We start from the raw sequence: 27,605 nt of genomic DNA, 5'->3' as shown, positions 1-27,605 counted from the left end.
TAGAAAAATTCTGATGATTTCGGTACTTAGAAAAATTCTGTCCATTTCGGTACTTAGAAAAATTCTGCCGATTTCGGTAGTTAGAAAATTCAGACGATTTCGGTACTTTGAAAAATTCTGCCTTTTTCGGTACTTTGAAAAGACTCAGAAGTTTGCAGTACTTAGAAAATTTCTGACGTTTTCGGTACTTCGAAAAATTCTTTTGATTTCGGTACTTAGAAAATTTCAGTCTTTTTCGGTACTTTGAAAAGACTCAGAAGTTTTCGGTACTTAGAAAATATCTGACGTTTTCGGTACTTAGAAAAATTCTGTCGATGTCGGTACTTAGAAAACATTCAGAAGTCTTCGGTACTTAGAAAATTTCTGACGTTTTCGGTACTTAGAAAAATTCTTACGATTTCGATACTTATTAAACATTCAGAAGTTTTCGGTACTTAGAAAAATTCTGCCGATTTCGGTACTTAGAAAAATTCTGTTGATTTCGGTACTTAGAAAAATTCTGATGATTTCGTTACTTAGAGAAATTCTGACGATTTCGGTACTTAGAAAAATTCTGCCGATTTCGGTACTTTGAAAAGACTCAGAAGTTTGCAGTACTTAGAAAATTTCTGACGTTTTCGGTACTTAGAAAAATTCTTTTGATTTCGGTACTTAGAAAATTTCAGTCTTTTTCGGTACTTTGAAAAGACTCAGAAGTTTTCGGTACTTAGAAAATATCTGACGTTTTCGGTACTTAGAAAAATTCTGTTGATGTCGGTACTTAGAAAACATTCAGAAGTCTTCGGTACTTAGAAAATTTCTGACGTTTTCGGTACTTAGAAAAATTCTTACGATTTCGATACTTATTAAACATTCAGAAGATTTCGGTACTTAGAAAATTTCTGCCTTTTTCGGTACTTTGAAAAGACTCGGAAGTTTTCGGTACTTAGTAAAATTCTGACGTTCTGCCTTTTTCGGTACTTTTTAAAGACTCAGAAGTTTTCGGATCTTAGAAAATTTCTGACCTTTTCGGTACTTAGAAAAATTCTGATGATTTCGGTACTTAGAAAATTCCTACGATTTCGGTACTTAGAAAATTTCTGACGTTTTCGGTACTTTGAAAAAATCTGACGATTTCGGTATTTTGAAAACATTCAGAAGTTTTCGGTACTTAGAAAATTTCTGACGTTTTCGGTACTTAGAAATATTCTGTCGATTTCGGTACTTAGAAAACATTCAGAAGTTTTCGGTACTTAGAAAAATTCTGTCGATTTCGGTGCTTAGAAAAATTCTGTTGATTTCGGTACTTAGAAAATTTCTGCCTTTTTCGGTACTTTGAAAATTTCAGACGTTTTCGTTACTTAGAAAACATTTAGAAGTTTTCGGTACTTCGAAAATTTCTGCCTTTTTCGGTACTTAGAAAACATTCAGAAGTTTTCAGTACTTAGAAAAATTCTGACGATTTCGGTATTTAGAAAACATTCAGAAGTTTTCGATACTTAGAAAATTTCTGCCTTTTTCGGTACTTTGAAAAGACTCGGAAGTTTTCGGTACTTAGAAAATTTCTGACGTTTTCGGTATTTAGAAAACATTCAGAAGTTTTCGATACTTAGAAAATTTCTGACGATTTCGGGACTTAGAAACATTCTGCCGATTTCGGTACTTAGGAAAATTCTGACGATTTCGGTTTTTAGAAAAATTCTGGTGATTTCAGATCTTAGAAAATTTCTGACCTTTTCGGTACTTAGAAAATATCTGACGTTTTCGGTACTTAGAAAATTTCTGCCTTTTTCGGTACTTTGAAAAGACTCGGAAGTTTTCGGTACTTAGTAAATTTCTGACGTTCTGCCTTTTTCGGTACTTTGAAAAGACTCAGAAGTTTTCGGATCTTAGAAAATTTCTGACCTTTTCGGTACTAAGAAAATTTCTGTCGATTTCGGTACTTAGAAAACATTCAGAAGTTTTCGGTACTTAGAAAATTTCTGCCTTTTTCAGTACTTTGAAAACATTTAGAAGTTTTCAATACTTAGAAAAATTCTGACGATTTCGGTACTTAGAAAAATTCTGCCGATTTCGGTAGTTAGAAAATTCAGACGATTTCGGTACTTTGAAAAATTTTGCCTTTTTCGGTACTTTGAAAAGACTCAGAAGTTTGCAGTACTTAGAAAATTTCTGACGTTTTTGGTACTTCGAAAAAATCTTTTGATTTCGGTACTTAGAAAATTTCAGTCTTTTTCGGTACTTTGAAAAAACTCAGAAGTTTTCGGTACTTAGAAAATATCTGACGTTTTCGGTACTTAGAAAATATCTGACGTTTTCGGTACTTAGAAAAATTCTGTCGATTTCGGTACTTAGAAAACATTCAGAAGTCTTCGGTACTTAGAAAATTCTTACGATTTCGATACTTATTAAACATTCAGAAGTTTTCGGTACTTAGAAAAATTCTGCAGATTTCGGTACTTAGAAAAATTCTGTTGATTTCGGTACTTAGAAAAATTCTGATGATTTCGGTACTTAGAGAAATTCTGACGATTTCGGTACTTAGAAAAATTCTGCCGATTTCGGTACTTTGAAAAGACTCAGAAGTTTGCAGTACATAGAAAATTTCTGACGTTTTCGGTACTTAGAAAAATTCTTTTGATTTCGGTACTTAGAAAATTTCAGTCTTTTTCGGTACTTTGAAAAGACTCAGAAGTTTTCAGTACTTAGAAAAATTCAGTCGAATTCGGTACTTAGAAAAATTCTGTTGATTTCGGTACTTAGAAAATTTCTGCCTTTTTCGGTACTTTGAAAAGAGACTGGGAAGTTTTCGGTACTTAGTAAATTTCTGACGTTCTGCCTTTTTCGGTACTTTGAAAAGACTCAGAAGTTTTCGGATCTTAGAAAATTTCTGACCTTTTCGGTACTTCGAAAATTTCTGACGTTTTCGGTACTTAGAAAAATTCTGTCGATTTCGGTACTTAGAAAAATTCTGTTGAATTTGGTACTTAGAAAAATTCCGTCGATTTCGGTACTTTGAAAAGACTCAGAAGTTTTCGGTACTTAGAAAATTTCTGACGTTTTCGGTACTTAGAAAAATTCTTACGATTTCGATACTTATTAAACATTCAGAAGTTTTCAGTACTTAGAAAAATTCTGCCGATTTCGGTACTTAGAAAAATTCTCTTGATTTCGGTTCTTAGAAAATTTCTGCCTTTTTCGGTACTTTGAAAAGACTCGGAAGTTTTCGGTACTTAGTAAATTTCTGACGTTCTGCCTTTTTCGGTACTTTGAAAAGACTCAGAAGTTTTCGGATCTTAGAAAATTTCTGACCTTTTCGGTACTAAGAGAATTTCTGTCGATTTCGGTACTTAGAAAACATTCAGAAGTTTTCGGTACTTAGAAAATTTCTGCCTTTTTCAGTACTTAGAAAACATTTAGAAGTTTTCGGTACTTAGAAAAATTCTGATGATTTCGGTACTTAGAAAAACTCTGTCGATATCGGTACTTAGAAAACATCCAGAAGTCTTCGGTACTTAGAAAATTTCTGACGTTTTCGGTACTTAGAAAAATTCTTACGAATTCGATACTTATTAAACATTCAGAAGTTTTCGGTACTTAGAAAATTTCTGCCTTTTTCGGTACTTTGAAAAGACTCGGAAGTTTTCGGTACTTAGAAAAATTCTGACGATTTCGGTATTTAGAAAACATTCAGAAGTTTTCGGTTTTTAGAAAAATTCTGGTGATTTCAGATCTTAGAAAATTTCTGACCTTTTCGGTACTTAGAAAATATCTGACGTTTTCGGTACTTAGAAAAATTCTTTCGATATCGGTACTTAGAAAACATCCAGAAGTCTTCGGTACTTAGAAAATTTCTGACGTTTTCGGTACTTAGAAAAATTCTTACGATTTCGATACTTATTAAACATTCAGTCGATTTCGGTACTTAGAAAAATTCTGTTGAATTTGGTACTTAGAAAAATTCCGTCGATTTCGGTACTTTGAAAAGACTCAAAAGTTTTCGGTACTTAGAAAATTTCTGACGTTTTCGGTACTTAGAAAACATTTAGAAGTTTTCGGTACTTAGAAAATTTCTGCCTTTTTCAGTACTTAGAAAACATTTAGAAGTTTTCGGTACTTAGAAAAATTCTGATGATTTCGGTACTTAGAAAAATTCTGTCCATTTCGGTACTTAGAAAAATTCTGCCGATTTCGGTAGTTAGAAAATTCAGACGATTTCGGTACTTTGAAAAATTCTGCCTTTTTCGGTACTTTGAAAAGACTCAGAAGTTTGCAGTACTTAGAAAATTTCTGACGTTTTCGGTACTTCGAAAAATTCTTTTGATTTCGGTACTTAGAAAATTTCAGTCTTTTTCGGTACTTTGAAAAGACTCAGAAGTTTTCGGTACTTAGAAAATATCTGACGTTTTCGGTACTTAGAAAAATTCTGTCGATGTCGGTACTTAGAAAACATTCAGAAGTCTTCGGTACTTAGAAAATTTCTGACGTTTTCGGTACTTAGAAAAATTCTTACGATTTCGATACTTATTAAACATTCAGAAGTTTTCGGTACTTAGAAAAATTCTGCCGATTTCGGTACTTAGAAAAATTCTGTTGATTTCGGTACTTAGAAAAATTCTGATGATTTCGTTACTTAGAGAAATTCTGACGATTTCGGTACTTAGAAAAATTCTGCCGATTTCGGTACTTTGAAAAGACTCAGAAGTTTGCAGTACTTAGAAAATTTCTGACGTTTTCGGTACTTAGAAAAATTCTTTTGATTTCGGTACTTAGAAAATTTCAGTCTTTTTCGGTACTTTGAAAAGACTCAGAAGTTTTCGGTACTTAGAAAATATCTGACGTTTTCGGTACTTAGAAAAATTCTGTTGATGTCGGTACTTAGAAAACATTCAGAAGTCTTCGGTACTTAGAAAATTTCTGACGTTTTCGGTACTTAGAAAAATTCTTACGATTTCGATACTTATTAAACATTCAGAAGATTTCGGTACTTAGAAAATTTCTGCCTTTTTCGGTACTTTGAAAAGACTCGGAAGTTTTCGGTACTTAGTAAAATTCTGACGTTCTGCCTTTTTCGGTACTTTTTAAAGACTCAGAAGTTTTCGGATCTTAGAAAATTTCTGACCTTTTCGGTACTTAGAAAAATTCTGATGATTTCGGTACTTAGAAAATTCCTACGATTTCGGTACTTAGAAAATTTCTGACGTTTTCGGTACTTTGAAAAAATCTGACGATTTCGGTATTTTGAAAACATTCAGAAGTTTTCGGTACTTAGAAAATTTCTGACGTTTTCGGTACTTAGAAATATTCTGTCGATTTCGGTACTTAGAAAACATTCAGAAGTTTTCGGTACTTAGAAAAATTCTGTCGATTTCGGTGCTTAGAAAAATTCTGTTGATTTCGGTACTTAGAAAATTTCTGCCTTTTTCGGTACTTTGAAAATTTCAGACGTTTTCGTTACTTAGAAAACATTTAGAAGTTTTCGGTACTTCGAAAATTTCTGCCTTTTTCGGTACTTAGAAAACATTCAGAAGTTTTCAGTACTTAGAAAAATTCTGACGATTTCGGTATTTAGAAAACATTCAGAAGTTTTCGATACTTAGAAAATTTCTGCCTTTTTCGGTACTTTGAAAAGACTCGGAAGTTTTCGGTACTTAGAAAATTTCTGACGTTTTCGGTATTTAGAAAACATTCAGAAGTTTTCGATACTTAGAAAATTTCTGACGATTTCGGGACTTAGAAACATTCTGCCGATTTCGGTACTTAGGAAAATTCTGACGATTTCGGTTTTTAGAAAAATTCTGGTGATTTCAGATCTTAGAAAATTTCTGACCTTTTCGGTACTTAGAAAATATCTGACGTTTTCGGTACTTAGAAAATTTCTGCCTTTTTCGGTACTTTGAAAAGACTCGGAAGTTTTCGGTACTTAGTAAATTTCTGACGTTCTGCCTTTTTCGGTACTTTGAAAAGACTCAGAAGTTTTCGGATCTTAGAAAATTTCTGACCTTTTCGGTACTAAGAAAATTTCTGTCGATTTCGGTACTTAGAAAACATTCAGAAGTTTTCGGTACTTAGAAAATTTCTGCCTTTTTCAGTACTTTGAAAACATTTAGAAGTTTTCAATACTTAGAAAAATTCTGACGATTTCGGTACTTAGAAAAATTCTGCCGATTTCGGTAGTTAGAAAATTCAGACGATTTCGGTACTTTGAAAAATTTTGCCTTTTTCGGTACTTTGAAAAGACTCAGAAGTTTGCAGTACTTAGAAAATTTCTGACGTTTTTGGTACTTCGAAAAAATCTTTTGATTTCGGTACTTAGAAAATTTCAGTCTTTTTCGGTACTTTGAAAAAACTCAGAAGTTTTCGGTACTTAGAAAATATCTGACGTTTTCGGTACTTAGAAAATATCTGACGTTTTCGGTACTTAGAAAAATTCTGTCGATTTCGGTACTTAGAAAACATTCAAAAGTCTTCGGTACTTAGAAAAATTCTGCAGATTTCGGTACTTAGAAAAATTCTGTTGATTTCGGTACTTAGAAAAATTCTGATGATTTCGGTACTTAGAGAAATTCTGACGATTTCGGTACTTAGAAAAATTCTGCCGATTTCGGTACTTTGAAAAGACTCAGAAGTTTGCAGTACTTAGAAAATTTCTGACGTTTTCGGTACTTAGAAAACATTCAGAAGTTTTCGGTACTTAGAAAATTTCTGCCTTTTTCAGTACTTAGAAAACATTCAGAAGTTTTCGGTACTTAGAAAAATTCTGTCGAATTCGGTACTTAGAAAAATTCTGTTGATTTCGGTACTTAGAAAAATTCTGTTGATTTCGGTACTTAGAAAATTTCTGCCTTTTTCGGTACTTTGAAAATTTCAGACGTTTTCGGTACTTAGAAAACATTCAGAAGTTTTCGGTACTTAGAAAATTTCTGCCTTTTTTGGGTACTTAGAAAACATTCAGAAGTTTTCGGTACTTAGAAAAATTCAGTCGAATTCGGTACTTAGAAAAATTCTGTTGATTTCGGTACTTGGAAAATTTCTGCCTTTTTCGGTACTTTGAAAAGACTCAGAAGTTTTCAGTACTTAGAAAATTTCTGTCGAAGTCGGTACTTAGAAAACATTCAGAAGTCTTCGGTACTTAGAAAATTTCTGACGTTTTCGGTACTTAGAAAAATTCTTACGATTTCGATACTTATTAAACATTCAGAAGTTTTCGGTACTTAGAAAAATTCTGCCGATTTCGGTACTTAGAAAAATTCTGTTGATTTCGGTACTTAGAAAATTTCTGCCTTTTTCGGTACTTTGAAAAGACTCGGAAGTTTTCGGTACTTAGTAAATTTCTGACGTTCTGCCTTTTTCGGTACTTTGAAAAGACTCAGAAGTTTTCGGATCTTAGAAAATTTCTGACCTTTTCGGTACTAAGAAAATTTCTGTCGATTTCGGTACTTAGAAAACATTCAGAAGTTTTCGGTACTTAGAAAATGTCTGCCTTTTTCAGTACTTAGAAAACATTTAGAAGTTTTCGGTACTTAGAAAAATTCTGACGATTTCGGTACTTAGAAAAATTCTGCCGATTTCGGTAGTTAGAAAATTCAGACGATTTCGGTACTTTGAAAAATTCTGCCTTTTTCGGTACTTTGAAAAGACTCAGAAGTTTGCAGTACTTAGAAAATTTCTGACGTTTTCGGTACTTCGAAAAATTCTTTTGATTTCGGTACTTAGAAAATTTCAGTCTTTTTCGGTACTTTGAAAAGACTCAGAAGTTTTCGGTACTTAGAAAATATCTGACGTTTTCGGTAATTAGAAAATATCTGACGTTTTCGGTACTTAGAAAAATTCTGTCGATTTCGGTACTTAGAAAACATTCAGAAGTCTTCGGTACTTAGAAAATTTCTGACGTTTTCGGTACTTAGAAAAATTCTGATGATTTCGGAACTTAGAAAATTTCTGTCGATTTCGGTACTTAGAAAAATTCTGATGATTTCGGTACTTAGAGAAATTCTGACGATTTCGGTACTTAGAAAAATTCTGCCGATTTCGGTACTTTGAAAAGACTCAGAAGTTTGCAGTACTTAGAAAATTTCTGACGTTTTCGGTACTTAGAAAAATTCTGATGATTTCGGAACTTAGAAAATTTCTGTCGATTTCGGTACTTAGAAAAATTCTGTTGATTTCGGTACTTAGAAAATTTCTGCCTTTTTCTATACTTTGAAAATTTCAGACCTTTTCGGTACTTAGAAAATTTCCGATGTTCTCGGTACTTAGAAAAATTCTGCCTTTTTCGGTACTTTGAAAAGACTCAGAAGTTTTCGGTACTTAGAAAATTTCTGACTTTTTCGGTTCTTAGAAAAATTCTTACGATTTCGATACTTATTAAACATTCAGAAGTTTTCAGTACTTAGAAAAATTCTGATGATTTCGGAACTTAGAAAATTTCTGTCGATTTCGGTACTTAGAAAAATTCTGTTGATTTCGGTACTTAGAAAATTTCTGCCTTTTTCGGTACTTTGAAAAGACTCGGAAGTTTTCGGTACTTAGTAAATTTCTCACGTTCTGCCTTTTTCGGTACTTTGAAAAGACTCAGAAGTTTTCGGATCTTAGAAAATTTCTGACCTTTTCGGTACTAAGAAAATTTCTGTCGATTTCGGTACTTAGAAAACATTCAGAAGTTTTCGGTACTTAGAAAATGTCTGCCTTTTTCAGTACTTAGAAAACATTTAGAAGTTTTCGGTACTTAGAAAAATTCTGACGATTTCGGTACTTAGAAAAATTCTGCCGATTTCGGTAGTTAGAAAATTCAGACGATTTCGGTACTTTGAAAAATTCTGCCTTTTTCGGTACTTTGAAAAGACTCAGAAGTTTGCAGTACTTAGAAAATTTCTGACGTTTTCGGTACTTCGAAAAATTCTTTTGATTTCGGTACTTATAAAATTTCAGTCTTTTTCGGTACTTTGAAAAGACTCAGAAGTTTTCGGTACTTAGAAAATATCTGATGTTTTCGGTACTTAGAAAATATCTGACGTTTTCGGTACTTAGAAAAATTCTGTCGATTTCGGTACTTAGAAAACATTCAGAAGTCTTCGGTACTTAGAAAATTCTTACGATTTCGATACTTATTAAACATTCAGAAGTTTTCGGTACTTAGAAAAATTCTGCAGATTTCGGTACTTAGAAAAATTCTGTTGATTTCGGTACTTAGAAAAATTCTGATGATTTCGGTACTTAGAGAAATTCTGACGATTTCGGTACTTAGAAAAATTCTGCCGATTTCGGTACTTTGAAAAGACTCAGAAGTTTGCAGTACATAGAAAATTTCTGACGTTTTCGGTACTTAGAAAAATTCTTTTGATTTCGGTACTTAGAAAATTTCAGTCTTTTTCGGTACTTTGAAAAGACTCAGAAGTTTTCAGTACTTAGAAAAATTCAGTCGAATTCGGTACTTAGAAAAATTCTGTTGATTTCGGTACTTAGAAAATTTCTGCCTTTTTCGGTACTTTGAAAAGAGACTGGGAAGTTTTCGGTACTTAGTAAATTTCTGACGTTCTGCCTTTTTCGGTACTTTGAAAAGACTCAGAAGTTTTCGGATCTTAGAAAATTTCTGACCTTTTCGGTACTTAGAAAATTTCTGACGTTTTCGGTACTTAGAAAAATTCTGTCGATTTCGGTACTTAGAAAAATTCTGTCGATTTCGGTACTTAGAAAAATTCTGTTGAATTTGGTACTTAGAAAAATTCCGTCGATTTCGGTACTTTGAAAAGACTCAGAAGTTTTCGGTACTTAGAAAATTTCTGACGTTTTCGGTACTTAGAAAAATTCTTACGATTTCGATACTTATTAAACATTCAGAAGTTTTCAGTACTTAGAAAAATTCTGCCGATTTCGGTACTTAGAAAAATTCTCTTGATTTCGGTTCTTAGAAAATTTCTGCCTTTTTCGGTACTTTGAAAAGACTCGGAAGTTTTCGGTACTTAGTAAATTTCTGACGTTCTGCCTTTTTCGGTACTTTGAAAAGACTCAGAAGTTTTCGGATCTTAGAAAATTTCGGACCTTTTCGGTACTAAGAGAATTTCTGTCGATTTCGGTACTTAGAAAACATTCAGAAGTTTTCGGTACTTAGAAAATTTCTGCCTTTTTCAGTACTTAGAAAACATTTAGAAGTTTTCGGTACTTAGAAAAATTCTGATGATTTCGGTACTTAGAAAAATTCTGTCGATATCGGTACTTAGAAAACATCCAGAAGTCTTCGGTACTTAGAAAATTTCTGACGTTTTCGGTACTTAGAAAAATTCTTACGAATTCGATACTTATTAAACATTCAGAAGTTTTCGGTACTTAGAAAATTTCTGCCTTTTTCGGTACTTTGAAAAGACTCGGAAGTTTTCGGTACTTAGAAAAATTCTGACGATTTCGGTATTTAGAAAACATTCAGAAGTTTTCGGTTTTTAGAAAAATTCTGGTGATTTCAGATCTTAGAAAATTTCTGACCTTTTCGGTACTTAGAAAATATCTGACGTTTTCGGTACTTAGAAAAATTCTTTCGATATCGGTACTTAGAAAACATCCAGAAGTCTTCGGTACTTAGAAAATTTCTGACGTTTTCGGTACTTAGAAAAATTCTTACGATTTCGATACTTATTAAACATTCAGTCGATTTCGGTACTTAGAAAAATTCTGTTGAATTTGGTACTTAGAAAAATTCCGTCGATTTCGGTACTTTGAAAAGACTCAAAAGTTTTCGGTACTTAGAAAATTTCTGACGTTTTCGGTACTTTGAAAACATTTAGAAGTTTTCGGTACTTAGAAAATTTCTGCCTTTTTCAGTACTTAGAAAACATTTAGAAGTTTTCGGTACTTAGAAAAATTCTGATGATTTCGGTACTTAGAAAAATTCTGACCATTTCGGTACTTAGAAAAATTCTGCCGATTTCGGTAGTTAGAAAATTCAGACGATTTCGGTACTTTGAAAAATTCTGCCTTTTTCGGTACTTTGAAAAGACTCAGAAGTTTGCAGTACTTAGAAAATTTCTGACGTTTTCGGTACTTCGAAAAATTCTTTTGATTTCGGTACTTAGAAAATTTCAGTCTTTTTCGGTACTTTGAAAAGACTCAGAAGTTTTCGGTACTTAGAAAATATCTGACGTTTTCGGTACTTAGAAAAATTCTGTCGATGTCGGTACTTAGAAAACATTCAGAAGTCTTCGGTACTTAGAAAATTTCTGACGTTTTCGGTACTTAGAAAAATTCTTACGATTTCGATACTTATTAAACATTCAGAAGTTTTCGGTACTTAGAAAAATTCTGCCGATTTCGGTACTTAGAAAAATTCTGTTGATTTCGGTACTTAGAAAAATTCTGATGATTTCGTTACTTAGAGAAATTCTGACGATTTCGGTACTTAGAAAAATTCTGCCGATTTCGGTACTTTGAAAAGACTCAGAAGTTTGCAGTACTTAGAAAATTTCTGACGTTTTCGGTACTTAGAAAAATTCTTTTGATTTCGGTACTTAGAAAATTTCAGTCTTTTTCGGTACTTTGAAAAGACTCAGAAGTTTTCGGTACTTAGAAAATATCTGACGTTTTCGGTACTTAGAAAAATTCTGTTGATGTCGGTACTTAGAAAACATTCAGAAGTCTTCGGTACTTAGAAAATTTCTGACGTTTTCGGTACTTAGAAAAATTCTTACGATTTCGATACTTATTAAACATTCAGAAGATTTCGGTACTTAGAAAATTTCTGCCTTTTTCGGTACTTTGAAAAGACTCGGAAGTTTTCGGTACTTAGTAAATTTCTGACGTTCTGCCTTTTTCGGTACTTTTTAAAGACTCAGAAGTTTTCGGATCTTAGAAAATTTCTGACCTTTTCGGTACTTAGAAAAATTCTGATGATTTCGGTACTTAGAAAATTCCTACGATTTCGGTACTTAGAAAATTTCTGACGTTTTCGGTACTTTGAAAAAATCTGACGATTTCGGTATTTTGAAAACATTCAGAAGTTTTCGGTACTTAGAAAATTTCTGACGTTTTCGGTACTTAGAAATATTCTGTCGATTTCGGTACTTAGAAAACATTCAGAAGTTTTCGGTACTTAGAAAAATTCTGTCGATTTCGGTGCTTAGAAAAATTCTGTTGATTTCGGTACTTAGAAAATTTCTGCCTTTTTCGGTACTTTGAAAATTTCAGACGTTTTCGTTACTTAGAAAACATTTAGAAGTTTTCGGTACTTCGAAAATTTCTGCCTTTTTCGGTACTTAGAAAACATTCAGAAGTTTTCAGTACTTAGAAAAATTCTGACGATTTCGGTATTTAGAAAACATTCAGAAGTTTTCGATACTTAGAAAGTTTCTGACGTTTTCGGTACTTAGAAAAATTCTGTCGATTTCTGTACTTAGAAAAATTCTGTTGAATTTGGTACTTAGAAAAATTCCGTCGATTTCGGTACTTTGAAAAGACTCAGAAGTTTTCGGTACTTAGAAAATTTCTGACGTTTTCGGTACTTATTAAACATTCAGAAGTTTTCGGTACTTAGAAAATTTCTGCCTTTTTCGGTACTTTGAAAAGACTCGGAAGTTTTCGGTACATAGAAAAATTCTGACGATTTCGGTATTTAGAAAACATTCAGAAGTTTTCGATACTTAGAAAATTTCTGACGATTTCGGGACTTAGAAACATTCTGCCGATTTCGGTACTTAGGAAAATTCTGACGATTTCGGTTTTTAGAAAAATTCTGGTGATTTCAGATCTTAGAAAATTTCTGACCTTTTCGGTACTTAGAAAATATCTGACGTTTTCGGTACTTAGAAAATTTCTGCCTTTTTCGGTACTTTGAAAAGACTCGGAAGTTTTCGGTACTTAGTAAATTTCTGACGTTCTGCCTTTTTCGGTACTTTGAAAAGACTCAGAAGTTTTCGGATCTTAGAAAATTTCTGACCTTTTCGGTACTAAGAAAATTTCTGTCGATTTCGGTACTTAGAAAACATTCAGAAGTTTTCGGTACTTAGAAAATTTCTGCCTTTTTCAGTACTTTGAAAACATTTAGAAGTTTTCAATACTTAGAAAAATTCTGATGATTTCAGTACTTAGAAAAATTCTGACGATTTCGGTACTTAGAAAAATTCTGCCGATTTCGGTAGTTAGAAAATTCAGACGATTTCGGTACTTTGAAAAATTTTGCCTTTTTCGGTACTTTGAAAAGACTCAGAAGTTTGCAGTACTTAGAAAATTTCTGACGTTTTTGGTACTTCGAAAAAATCTTTTGATTTCGGTACTTAGAAAATTTCAGTCTTTTTCGGTACTTTGAAAAGACTCAGAAGTTTTCGGTACTTAGAAAATATCTGACGTTTTCGGTACTTAGAAAATATCTGACGTTTTCGGTACTTAGAAAAATTCTGTCGATTTCGGTACTTAGAAAACATTCAGAAGTCTTCGGTACTTAGAAAAATTCTGCAGATTTCGGTACTTAGAAAAATTCTGTTGATTTCGGTACTTAGAAAAATTCTGATGATTTCGGTACTTAGAGAAATTCTGACGATTTCGGTACTTAGAAAAATTCTGCCGATTTCGGTACTTTGAAAAGACTCAGAAGTTTGCAGTACTTAGAAAATTTCTGACGTTTTCGGTACTTAGAAAACATTCAGAAGTTTTCGGTACTTAGAAAATTTCTGCCTTTTTCAGTACTTAGAAAACATTCAGAAGTTTTCGGTACTTAGAAAAATTCAGTCGAATTCGGTACTTAGAAAAATTCTGTTGATTTCGGTACTTAGAAAAATTCTGTTGATTTCGGTACTTAGAAAATTTCTGCCTTTTTCGGTACTTTGAAAATTTCAGACGTTTTCGGTACTTAGAAAACATTCAGAAGTTTTCGGTACTTAGAAATTTCTGCCTTTTTTGGGTACTTAGAAAACATTCAGAAGTTTTCGGTACTTAGAAAAATTCAGTCGAATTCGGTACTTAGAAAAATTCTGTTGATTTCGGTACTTGGAAAATTTCTGCCTTTTTCGGTACTTTGAAAAGACTCAGAAGTTTTCAGTACTTAGAAATTTCTGTCGAAGTCGGTACTTAGAAAACATTCAGAAGTCTTTCGGTACTTAGAAAATTTCTGACGTTTCGGTACTTAGAAAAATTCTTACGATTTCGATACTTATTAAACATTCAGAAGTTTTCGGTACTTAGAAAAATTCTGGCAGATTTCTCGTATTTAGAAAAATTCTGTTGATTTCGGTACTTAGAAAAATTCTGATGATTTCGGTACTTAGAGAAATTCTGACGATTTCGGTACTTAAAAAAATTCTGCCGATTTCGTTACTTGAAAAGACTTGCAGTACTTAGAAAATTCTGACGTTTTCGGTACTTAGAAAACATTCAGAAGTTTCGGTACTTAGAAAATTTCTGCCTTTTTCAGTACTTAGAAAACATTCAGAAGTTTTCGGTACTTAGAAAAATTCTGTCGAATTCGGTACTTAGAAAATTCTGTTGATTTCGGTACTTAGAAAAATTCTGTTGATTTCGGTACTTAGAAAATTTCTGCCTTTTTCGGTACTTTGAAAATTTCAAGACGTTTTCGGTACTTAGAAAACATTCAGAAGTTTTCGGTACTTAGAAAATTTCTGCCTTTTTTGGTACTTAGAAAACATTCAGAATTCGTACTTAATCAGGAATCACTTAGAAAAATTCAGTCGATCGTACTTAGAAAATTCTGTTGATTCGTACTTGGAAAATTTCTGCCTTTTTCGGTACTTGAAAAGACTCAGAAGTTTTCAGTACTTAGAAAATTTCTGTCGAAGTCGGTACTTAGAAAACATTCAGAAGTCTTCGGTACTTAGAAAATTCTGACGTTTTCGGTACTTAGAAAAATTCTTACGATTTCGATACTTATTAAACATTCAGAAGTTTTCGGTACTTAGAAAAATTCTGCCGATTTCGGTACTTAGAAAAATTCTGTTGATTTCGGTACTTAGAAAATTTCTGCCTTTTCGGTACTTTGAAAAGACTCGGAAGTTTTCGGTACTTAGTAAATTTCTGACGTTCTGCCTTTTTCGGTACTTTTTAAAGACTCCGAAGTTTTCGGATCTTAGAAAATTTCTGACCTTTTCGGTACTTAGAAAAATTCTGCCGATTTCGGTACTTAGAAAATTCCTACGATTTCGGTACTTTGTAAAATTCTGCCTTTTTCGGTACTTTGAAAAGACTCAGAAGTTTGCAGTACTTAGAAAATTTCAGACGTTTTCGGTACTTTGAAAAAATCTGACGATTTCGGTATTTTGAAAACATTCAGAAGTTTTCGATACTTAGAAAATTTCTGACGTTTTCGGTACTTAGAAAAATTCTGCCGATTTCGGTACATAGAAAAATTCTGTTGAATTTGGTACTTAGAAAAATTCCGTCGATTTCGGTACTTTGAAAAGACTCAGTAGTTTTCGGTACTTAGAAAATTTCTGACGTTTTCGGTACTTAGAAAAATTCTGATGATTTCGGTACTTAGAAAAATTCTGACGATTTCGGTACTAAAAAAAGTCTGCCGATTTCGGTACTTAAAAAATTCTGACGATTTCGGTACTTTGAAAAATTCTGCCTTTTTCGGTACTTTGAAAAGACTCAGAAGTTTGCAGTACTTAGAAAAATTCTGCCGATTTCGGTACATAGAAAAATTCTGTTGAATTTGGTACTTAGAAAAATTCCGTCGATTTCGGTACTTTGAAAAGACTCAGTAGTTTTCGGAGCTTAGAAAATTTTTGACCTTTTCGGTACTTAGAAAAATTCTTACGATTTCGGTACTTAGAAAAATTCTGTTGATTTCGGAACTTAGAAAATTTCTGACGTTTTCGGTACTTTGAAAACATTCAGAAGTTTCCGGTACTTAGAAAATTTCCGATGTTCTCGGTACTTAGAAAAATTCTGCCTTTTTCGGTACTTTGTAAAGACTCAGAAGTTTTCGGTACTTAGAAAATTTCTGACGTTTTCGGTACTTAGAAAAATTCTTACGATTTCGGTACTTAGAAAAATTCTGTTGATTTCGGAACTTAGAAAATTTCTGACGTTTTCGGTACTTTGAAAACATTCAGAAGTTTTCGGTACATAGAAAAATTCTGTCGAATTCGGTACTTAGAAAAATTCTGTTGATTTCGGTACTTAGAAAAATTCTGTCGATTTCGGTATTTAGAAAACATTCAGAAGTTTTCGATACTTAGAAAATTTCTGACGTTTTCGGTACTTAGAAAAATTCTGCCGATTTCGGTACTTAGAAAAATTCTGTTGAATTTGGTACTTAGAAAAATTCCGTCGATTTCGGTACTTTGAAAAGACTCAGAAGTTTTCGGTACTTAGAAAATTTCTGACGATTTCGGTACTTAGAAAAATTCTGCCGATTTCGGTACTTAGAAAATTCTGACGATTTCGGTAATTTGAAAAATTCTGCCTTTTTCGGTACTTTGAAAACATTCAGAAGTTTTCGGTACTCAGAAAATTTCTGCCTTTTTCAGTACTTAGAAAACATTCAGAAGTTTTCGGTACTTAGAAAAATTCTATCGAATTCGGTACTTAGAAAAATTCTGTTGATTTCGGTACTTAGAAAATTCCTACGATTTCGGTACTTTGTAAAATTCTGCCTTTTTCGGTACTTTGAAAAGACTCAGAAGTTTTCGGTACTTAGAAAATTTCTGACGTTTTCGGTACTTAGAAAAATTCTTACGATTTCGGTACTTAGAAAAATTCTGTTGATTTCGGAACTTAGAAAATTTCTGACGTTTTCGGTACTTTGAAAACATTCAGAAGTTTTCGGTACATAGAAAAATTCTGTCGAATTCGGTACTTAGAAAAATTCTGTTGATTTCGGTACTTAGAAAAATTCTGTCGATTTCGGTACTTAGAAAAATTCTGTTGATTTCGGTACTTAGAAAATTTCTGCCTTTTCGGTACTTAGAAAATTTCTGACGTTTTCGGTACTTAGAAAAATTCTGACGATTTCGGTATTTAGAAAACATTCAGAAGTTTTCGATACTTAGAAAATTTCAGACGTTTTCGGTACTTAGAAAAATTCTGCCGATTTCGGTACTTAGAAAAATTCTGTTGAATTTGGTACTTAGAAAAATTCCGTCGATTTCGGTACTTTGAAAAGACTCAGAAGTTTTCGGTACTTAGAAAATTTCTGACGTTTTCGGTACTTAGAAAAATTCTGATGATTTCGGTACTTAGAAAAATTCTGACGATTTCGGTACTTAGAAAAATTCTGCCGATTTCGGTACTTAGAAAATTCTGACGATTTCGGTAATTTGAAAAATTCTGCCTTTTTCGGTACTTTGAAAACATTCAGAAGTTTTCGGTACTCAGAAAATTTCTGCCTTTTTCAGTACTTAGAAAACATTCAGAAGTTTTCGGTACTTAGAAAAATTCTATCGAATTCGGTACTTAGAAAAATTCTGTTGATTTCGGTACTTAGAAAAATTCTGTCGATTTCGGTACTTAGAAAATTCCTACGATTTCGGTACTTTGTAAAATTCTGCCTTTTTCGGTACTTTGAAAAGACTCAGAAGTTTGCAGTACTTAGAAAATTTCTGACGTTTTCGGTACTTTGAAAAAATCTGACGATTTCGGTATTTTGAAAACATTCAGAAGTTTTCGATACTTAGAAAATTTCTGACGTTTTCGGTACTTAGAAAAATTCTGCTGATTTCGGTACTTAGAAAAATTCTGACGATTTCGGTACTAAAAAAATTCTGCCGATTTCGGTACTTTGAAAATTCTGACGATTTCGGTACTTTGAAAAATTCTGCCTTTTTCGGTACTTTGAAAAGACTCAGAAGTTTGCAGTACTTAGAAAATTTCTGACGTTTTCCGTACTTAGAAAAATCCTTTTGATTTCGGTACTTAGAAAGTTTCTGTCTTTTTCGGTACTTTGAAAAGACTCAGAAGTTTTCGGTACTTAGATAATTTCTGACGTTTTCGTTACTTCGAAAAATTCTGCCGATTTCGGAACTTAGAAAAATTCTGACGATTTCGGTACTTAGAAAAATTCTGTTGATTTCGGAACTTAGAAAATTTCTGACGTTTTCGGTACTTTGAAAACATTCAGAAGTTTCCGGTACTTAGAAAATTTCCGATGTTCTCGGTACTTAGAAAAATTCTGCCTTTTTCGGTACTTTGTAAAGACTCAGAAGTTTTCGGTACTTAGAAAATTTCTGACGTTTTCGGTACTTAGAAAAATTCTTACGATTTCGGTACTTAGAAAAATTCTGTTGATTTCGGAACTTAGAAAATTTCTGACGTTTTCGGTACTTTGAAAACATTCAGAAGTTTTCGGTACATAGAAAAATTCTGTCGAATTCGGTACTTAGAAAATTCTGTTGATTTCGGTACTTAGAAAAATTCTGTCGATTTCGGTATTTAGAAAACATTCAGAAGTTTTCGATACTTAGAAAATTTCTGACGTTTTCGGTACTTAGAAAAATTCTGCCGATTTCGGTACTTAGAAAAATTCTGTTGAATTTGGTACTTAGAAAAATTCCGTCGATTTCGGTACTTTGAAAAGACTCAGAAGTTTTCGGTACTTAGAAAATTTCTGACGATTTCGGTACTTAGAAAAATTCTGCCGATTTCGGTACTTAGAAAATTCTGACGATTTCGGTAATTTGAAAAATTCTGCCTTTTTCGGTACTTTGAAAACATTCAGAAGTTTTCGGTACTCAGAAAATTTCTGCCTTTTTCAGTACTTAGAAAACATTCAGAAGTTTTCGGTACTTAGAAAAATTCTATCGAATTCGGTACTTAGAAAAATTCTGTTGATTTCGGTACTTAGAAAAATTCTGTCGATTTCGGTACTTAGAAAATTCCTACGATTTCGGTACTTTGTAAAATTCTGCCTTTTTCGGTACTTTGAAAAGACTCAGAAGTTTTCGGTACTTAGAAAATTTCTGACGTTTTCGGTACTTAGAAAAATTCTTACGATTTCGGTACTTAGAAAAATTCTGTTGATTTCGGAACTTAGAAAATTTCTGACGTTTTCGGTACTTTGAAAACATTCAGAAGTTTTCGGTACATAGAAAAATTCTGTCGAATTCGGTACTTAGAAAAATTCTGTTGATTTCGGTACTTAGAAAAATTCTGTCGATTTCGGTACTTAGAAAAATTCTGTTGATTTCGGTACTTAGAAAATTTCTGCCTTTTTCGGTACTTAGAAAATTTCTGACGTTTTCGGTACTTAGAAAAATTCTGACGATTTCGGTATTTAGAAAACATTCAGAAGTTTTCGATACTTAGAAAATTTCAGACGTTTTCGGTACTTAGAAAAATTCTGCCGATTTCGGTACTTAGAAAAATTCTGTTGAATTTGGTACTTAGAAAAATTCCGTCGATTTCGGTACTTTGAAAAGACTCAGAAGTTTTCGGTACTTAGAAAATTTCTGACGTTTTCGGTACTTAGAAAAATTCTGATGATTTCGGTACTTAGAAAAATTCTGACGATTTCGGTACTTAGAAAAATTCTGCCGATTTCGGTACTTAGAAAATTCTGACGATTTCGGTAATTTGAAAAATTCTGCCTTTTTCGGTACTTTGAAAACATTCAGAAGTTTTCGGTACTCAGAAAATTTCTGCCTTTTTCAGTACTTAGAAAACATTCAGAAGTTTTCGGTACTTAGAAAAATTCTATCGAATTCGGTACTTAGAAAAATTCTGTTGATTTCGGTACTTAGAAAAATTCTGTCGATTTCGGTACTTAGAAAATTCCTACGATTTCGGTACTTTGTAAAATTCTGCCTTTTTCGGTACTTTGAAAAGACTCAGAAGTTTGCAGTACTTAGAAAATTTCTGACGTTTTCGGTACTTTGAAAAAATCTGACGATTTCGGTATTTTGAAAACATTCAGAAGTTTTCGATACTTAGAAAATTTCTGACGTTTTCGGTACTTAGAAAAATTCTGCTGATTTCGGTACTTAGAAAAATTCTGACGATTTCGGTACTAAAAAAATTCTGCCGATTTCGGTACTTTGAAAATTCTGACGATTTCGGTACTTTGAAAAATTCTGCCTTTTTCGGTACTTTGAAAAGACTCAGAAGTTTGCAGTACTTAGAAAATTTCTGACGTTTTCCGTACTTAGAAAAATCCTTTTGATTTCGGTACTTAGAAAGTTTCTGTCTTTTTCGGTACTTTGAAAAGACTCAGAAGTTTTCGGTACTTAGATAATTTCTGACGTTTTCGTTACTTCGAAAAATTCTGCCGATTTCGGAACTTAGAAAAATTCTGACGATTTCGGTACTTAGAAAAATTCTGTTGATTTCGGTACTTAGAAAATTTCTGACCTTTTCGGTACTTAGAAAATATCTGACGTTTTCGGTACTTAGAAAAATTCTGTCGATTTCGGTACTTAGAAAAATTCTGTTTATTTCGGTACTTAGAAAATTTCTGCCTTTTTCGGTACTTTTTAAAGACTCAGAAGTTTTCGGATCTTAGAAAATTTCTGACCTTTTCGATACTTAGAAAATTTCTGCCTTTTTCAGTACTTAGAAAACATTTAGAAGTTTTCGGTACTTAGAAAAATTCTGTCGAATTCGGTACTTAGAAAAATTCTGTTGATTTCGGTACTCAGAAAAATTCTGTCGATTTCGGTACTTAGAAAAATTCTGCTGAATTTGGCACTTAGAAAAATTCCGTCGATTTCGGTACTTTGAAAAGACTCAGAAGTTTTCGGTACTTAGAAAACATTCAGAAGTTTTCGATACTTAGAAAATTTCTGACGTTTTCGGCACTTAGAAAAATTCTGTCGATTTCGGTACTTAGAAAAATTCTGTTGAATTTGGTACTTAGAAAAATTCCGTCGATTTCGGTACTTTGAAAAGACTTAGAAGTTTGCAGTACTTGGAAAATTTCTGACGTTTTCGGTACTTAGAAAAATTCTTTTGATTTCGGTCCTTAGAAAATTTCTGCCTTTTTCGGTACTTAGAAAATTTTTGACCTTTTCGGTACTTAGAAAATATCTGACGTTTTCGGTACTTAGAAAATTTCTGCATTTTTCGGTACTTTGAAAAGACTCAGAAGTGTTCGGTACTTAGAAAATTTCTGACGATTTCGGGACTTAGAAAAATTCTGACGATTTCGGTATTTAGAAAACATTCAGAAGTTTTCGGTACTTAGAAAAATTCTGTCGAATTCGGTACTTAGAAAAATTCTGTTGATTTCGGTACTTAGAAAAATTCTGTCGATTTCGGTACTTAGAAGAATTCTGTTGATTTTGGTACTTAGAAAATTTCTGCCTTTTTCGGTACTTTGAAAATTTCAGACGTTTTCAGTACTTAGAAAATTTCCGATGTTCTCGGTACTTAGAAAAATTCTGCCGATTTAGGTACTTAGAAAAATTCTGTTGATTTCGGTACTTAGAAAAATTCTGTCGATTTCGGTACTTAGAAAAGACTCGGAAGTTTTCGGTACTTAGAAAAATTCTGCCGATTTCGGTACTAAGAAAATTTCTTACATTTTCGGTACTTAGAAAATTTCTGACGTTTTCGGTACTTAGAAAAATTCTGATGATTTCGGATCTTAGAAAAATTCTGTCGATTTCGGTACTTAGAAAAGACTCGGAAGTTTTCGGTACTTAGAAAATTTCTGACGTTTTCGGTACTTAGAAAAATTCTTTTGATTTTGGTACTTAGAAAATTTCTGCCTTTTTCGGTACTTTGAAAAGACTCAGAAGTTTTCGGTACTTGGAAAATTTCTGACGATTTCGGTACTTAGAAAAATTCTGACGATTTCGGTACTTAGAAAAATTCTGTCGATTTCGGTACTTAGAAAACATTCAGAAGTTTTCGGAACTTAGAAAATTTCTGCCTTTTTCAGTACTTAGAAAACATTCAAAAGTTTTCGGTACTTAGAAAAATTCTGTCGAATTCGGTACTTAGAAAAATTCTGTTGATTTCGGTACTTAGAAAAATTCAGTCAATTTCGGTACTTAGGAAAATTCTTACGATTTCGATACTTATTAAACATTCTGAAGTTTTCGGTACTTAGAAAAAATCTGCCGATTTCGGTACTTAGAAAATTCTGACGATTTCGGTACTTTGAAAAATTCTGCCTTTTTCGGTACTTTGAAAAGACTAGGAAGTTTGCAGTACTTTGAAAATTTCTGACGTTTTCGGTACTTAGAAAAATTCTTTCGATTTCGGTACTTAGAAAAATTCTGACGATTTCGGTACTTAAAAACATTCTGATGATTTGGGATCTTAGAAAATTTCTGACCTTTTCGATACTTAGAAAATTTCTGACGTTTTCGGTACTTAGAAAAATTCTGTCGATTTCGGTACTTGGAAAATTTCTGCCTTTTTCGGTACTTAGAAAAGACTCAGAAGTTTTCAGTACTTAGAAAATTTCTGACATTTTCGGTACTTAGAAAAATTCTGCCGATTTCGGTACTTAGAAAAATTCTGTTGATTTCGGTACTTAGAAAAATTCTGTCGATTTCGGTACTTAGAAAAGACTCGGAAGTTTTCGGTACTTAGAAAAATTCTGCCGATTTCGGTACTAAGAAAATTTCTGACATTTTCGGTACTTAGAAAATTTCTGACGTTTTCGGTACTTTGAAAAGACTCAGAAGTTTTCAGTACTTAGAAAATTTCTGACGCTTTCGGTACTTAGAAAACATTCAGAAGTTTTCGTTACTTAGAAAAATTCTGTCGAATTCGGTACTTAGAAAAATTCTGCCGATTTCGGTACTTAGAAAAGACTCGGAAGTTTTCGGTACTTAGAAAATTTCTGACATTTTCGGTACTTAGAAAATTTCTGACGTTTTCGGTACTTAGAAAAATTCTGATGATTTCGGATCTTAGAAAATTTCTGACCTTTTCGGTACTTAGAAAATTTCTGTTGATTTCGGTACTTGGAAAATTTCTGCCTTTTTCGGTACTTTGAAAAGACTCAGAAGTTTTCAGTACTTAGAAAATTTCTGACGCTTTCGGTACTTAGAAAATTTCTGACGTTTTCGGTACTTCGAAAAATTCTGCCGATTTCGGTACTTAAAAAAATCTGTCGATTTCGGTACTTAGAAAAGACTCGGAAGTTTTCGGTACTTACAAAATTTCTGCCTTTTTCGGTACTTAGAAAACATTCAGAAGTTTTCGTTACTTAGAAAAATTCTGTCGATTTCGGTACTTAGAAAAGACTCGGAAGTTTTCGGTACTTAGAAAAATTCTGCCGATTTCGGTACTAAGAAAATTTCTGACATTTTCGGTACTTAGAAAAATTCTGATGATTTCGGATCTTAGAAAAATTCTGTCGATTTCGGTACTTAGAAAAGACTCGGAAGTTTTCGGTACTTAGAAAATTTCTGACGTTTTCGGTACTTAGAAAAATTCTTTTGATTTCGGTACTTAGAAAATTTCTGCCTTTTTCGGTACTTTGAAAAGACTCAGAAGTTTGCGGTACTTGGAAAATTTCTGACGATTTCGGTACTTAGAAAAATTCTGACGATTTCGGTACTTAGAAAAATTCTGTCGATTTCGGTACTTAGAAAACATTCAGAAGTTTTCGGTACTTAGAAAATTTCTGCCTTTTTCAGTACTTAGAAAACATTCAAAAGTTTTCGGTACTTAGAAAAATTCTGTCGAATTCGGTACTTAGAAAAATTCTGTTGATTTCGGTACTTAGAAAAATTCAGTCAATTTCGGTACTTAGGAAAATTCTTACGATTTCGATACTTATTAAACATTCTGAATTTTTCGGTACTTAGAAAAATTCTGCCGATTTCGGTACTTAGAAAATTCTGACGATTTCGGTACTTTGAAAAATTCTGCCTTTTTCGGTACTTTGAAAAGACTAGGAAGTTTGCAGTACTTAGAAAATTTCTGACGTTTTCGGTACTTAGAAAAATTCTTTTGATTTCGGTACTTAGAAAAATTCTGACGATATCGGTGCTTAGAAAATTCTGACGATTTCGGTACTTAAAAACATTCTGATGATTTGGGATCTTAGAAAATTTCTGACGTTTTCGGTACTTAGAAAATTCTGTCGATTTCGGTACTTGGAAAATTTCTGCCTTTTTCGGTACTTTGAAAAGACTCAGAAGTTTTCAGTACTTAGAAAATTTCTGACATTTTCGGAACTTAGAAAAATTCTGCCGATTTCGGTACTTAGAAAAATTCTGTTGATTTCGGTACTTAGAAAAATTCTGTCGATTTCGGTACTTAGAAAAGACTCGGAAGTTTTCGGTACTTAGAAAAATTCTGTCGATTTCGGTACTAAGAAAATTTCTGACATTTTCGGTACTTAGAAAATTTCTGACGTTTTCGGTACTTAGAAAAATTCTGATGATTTCGGATCTTAGAAAATTTCTGACCTTTTCGGTACTTAGAAAATTTCTGTTGATTTCGGTACTTGGAAAATTTCTGCCTTTTTCGGTTCTTTGAAAAGACTCAGAAGTTTTCAGTACTTAGAAAATTTCTGACGCTTTCGGTACTTAGAAAATTTCTGACGTTTTCGGTACTTCGAAAAATTCTGCCGATTTCGGTACTTAGAAAAATTCTGTTTATTTCGGTACTTAGAAAAATTCTGTTGAATTTGGTACTTAGAAAAATTCCGTTGATTTCGGTACTTTGAAAAGACTCAGAAGTTTTCGGTACTTAGAAAATTTCTGACGTTTTCGGTACTTTGAAAAATTCTGACGTTTTCGGTACTTAGAAAAATTCTGATGATTTCGGATCTTAGAAAAATTCTGACGATTTCGGTACTTAGAAAAATTCTGTCGATTTCGGTACTTAGAAAATTTCTGCCTTTTTCGGTACTTAGAAAACATTTAAAAGTTTTCGGTACTTAGAAAAATTCTGTCGAATTCGGTACTTAGAAAAATTCTGTTGATTTCGGTACTTAGGAAAATTCTTACGATTTCGATACTTATTAAACATTCAGAAGTTTTCGGTACTTAGAAAAATTCTGCCGATTTCGGTACTTAGAAAATTCTGACGATTTCGGTACTTTGAAAAATTCTGCCTTTTTCGGTACTTTGAAAAGACTAGGAAGTTTGCAGTACTTAGAAAATTTCTGACGTTTTCGGTACTTAGAAAATTTTTGACGTTTTCGGTACTTAGAAAAATTCTGATGATTTCGGATCTTAGAAAATTTCTGACCTTTTCGGTACTTAGAAAATTTCTGTTGATTTCGGTACTTGGAAAATTTCTGCCTTTTTCGGTACTTTGAAAAGACTCAGAAGTTTTCAGTACTTAGAAAATTTCTGACGTTTTCGGTACTTCGAAAAATTCTGCCGATTTCGGTACTTAGAAAAATTCTGTTTATTTCGGTACTTAGAAAAATTCTGTTGAATTTGGTACTTAGAAAAATTCCGTTGATTTCGGTACTTTGAAAAGACTCAGAAGTTTTCGGTACTTAGAAAATTTCTGACGTTTTCGGTACTTTGAAAAATTCTGATGATTTCGGTACTTAGAAAAATTCAGTCAATTTCGGTACTTAGGAAAATTCTTACGATTTCGATACTTATTAAACATTCTGAATTTTTCGGTACTTAGAAAAATTCTGCCGATTTCGGTACTTAGAAAATTCTGACGATTTCGGTACTTTGAAAAATTCTGCCTTTTTCGGTACTTTGAAAAGACTAGGAAGTTTGCAGTACTTAGAAAATTTCTGACGTTTTCGGTACTTAGAAAAATTCTTTTGATTTCGGTACTTAGAAAAATTCTGACGATATCGGTGCTTAGAAAATTCTGACGATTTCGGTACTTAAAAACATTCTGATGATTTGGGATCTTAGAAAATTTCTGACCTTTTCGATACTTAGAAAATTTCTGACGTTTTCGGTACTTAGAAAATTCTGTCGATTTCGGTACTTGGAAAATTTCTGCCTTTTTCGGTACTTTGAAAAGACTCAGAAGTTTTCAGTACTTAGAAAATTTCTGACATTTTCGGTACTTAGAAAAATTCTGCCGATTTCGGTACTTAGAAAAATTCTGTTGATTTCGGTACTTAGAAAAATTCTGTCGATTTCGGTACTTAGAAAAGACTCGGAAGTTTTCGGTACTTAGAAAAATTCTTACGATTTCGATACTTATTAAACATTCAGAAGTTTTCGGTACTTAGAAAAATTCTGTCGATCTCGGTACTTAGAAAAGACTCGGAAGTTTTCGGTAATTAGAAAATTTCTGACGTTTTCGGTACTTAGAAAAATTCCGTTGATTTCGGTACTTTGAAAAGACTCAGAAGTTTTCGGTACTTAGAAAATTTCTGACGTTTTCGGTACTTAGAAAAATTCTGATGATTTCGGAACTTAGAAAAATTCTGCTGATTTCGGTACTTGGAAAATTTCTGCCTTTTTCGGTACTTTGAAAAGACTCAGAAGTTTTCAGTACTTAGAAAATTTCTGACGTTTTCGGTACTTAGAAAATTTCTGACGTTTTCGGTACTTAGAAAAATTCTGCCGATTTCGGTACCTAGAAAAATTCTGTTGATTTCGGTACTTAGAAAAATTCAGTCGATTTCGGTACTCAGAAAAATTCTTACGATTTCGATACTTATTAAACATACAGAAGTTTTCGGTACTTAGAAAAATTCTGCCGATTTCGGTACTTAGAAAAATTGTGTTGATTTCAGTACTTCGAAAAATTCTGTCGATTTCGGTACTTAGAAAATTTCTGCCTTTTTCGGTACTTTGAAAAGACTCAGAAGTTTTCGGTACTTAGAAAATTTCTGACGTTTTCGGTACTTAGAAAAATTCTTTTGATTTCGGTACTTAGAAAAATTCTGACGATATCGGTACTTAGAAAATTCTGACGATTTCGGTACTTAGAAACATTCTGATGATTTCGGATCTTAGAAAATTTCTGACCTTTTCGATACTTAGAAAATTTCTGACGTTTTCGGTACTTAGAAAAATTCTGTCGATTTCGGTACTTGGAAAATTTCTGCCTTTTTCGGTACTTTGAAAAGACTCAGAAGTTTTCAGTACTTAGAAAATATCTGACGTTTTCGGTACTTAGAAAACATTCAGAAGTTTTCGTTACTTAGAAAAATTCTGTCGAATTCGGTACTTAGAAAAATTCTGTCGATTTCGGTACTTAGAAAAGACTCGGAAGTTTTCGGTACTTGGAAAAATTCTGCCGATTTCGGTACTAAGAAAATTTCTGACATTTTCGGTACTTTGAAAATTTCTGACGTTTTCGGTACTTAGAAAAATTCTGATGATTTCGGATCTTAGAAAATTTCTGACCTTTTCGGTACTTAGAAAAATTCCGTTGATTTCGGTACTTTGAAAAGACTCAGAAGTTTTCGGTACTTAGAAAATTTCTGACGTTTTCGGTACTTTGAAAAATTCTGATGATTTCGGTACTTTGAAAAATTCTGTTGATTTCGGTACTTGGAAAATTTCTGCCTTTTTCGGTACTTTGAAAAGACTCAGAAGTTTGCAGAACTTAGAAAATTTCTGCCAATTTCGGTACTTAGAAAAATTCTGTTGATTTCGGTACTTAGAAAAATTCTGTCGATTTCGGTACTTAGAAAAGACTCGGAAGTTTTCGGTACTTAGAAAATTTCTGACGTTTTCGGTACTTAGAAAAATTCTTTTGATTTCGGTACTTAGAAAATTTCTGCCTTTTTCGGTACTTAGAAAACATTCAAAAGTTTTCGGTACTTAGAAAAATTCTGTCGAATTCGG

The sequence above is a fragment of the Parasteatoda tepidariorum genome, chromosome 8, assembly GCF_982258835.1.
Source record: "Parasteatoda tepidariorum strain Cologne lab strain chromosome 8, Ptep-v5.0, whole genome shotgun sequence".
Taxonomy (NCBI): Eukaryota; Metazoa; Arthropoda; class Arachnida; order Araneae; family Theridiidae; genus Parasteatoda; species Parasteatoda tepidariorum.
This window is presented reverse-complemented; position numbering follows the sequence as displayed.